The sequence below is a fragment of the Penaeus monodon genome, chromosome 2 (assembly GCF_015228065.2).
Source record: "Penaeus monodon isolate SGIC_2016 chromosome 2, NSTDA_Pmon_1, whole genome shotgun sequence".
Taxonomy (NCBI): domain Eukaryota; kingdom Metazoa; phylum Arthropoda; class Malacostraca; order Decapoda; family Penaeidae; genus Penaeus; species Penaeus monodon.
The window spans coordinates 26313236-26313437 of NC_051387.1; positions in this window are offsets into that span (position 1 = coordinate 26313236).

Sequence of the window (202 nt, forward strand, 5' to 3'; positions counted from 1 at the left end):
TATATATATATATATATAATATATATATATATATATGTACACACATATACATATGTACATACATATATATATACATATACATATATACGTATGTAATAATATATATACATGTATATTTGTATGTATATATGTATATACATGTGTGTATGTGTGTAGATTATGTATATTAATGATGTAGTATTATTTATAGTATTATATTATG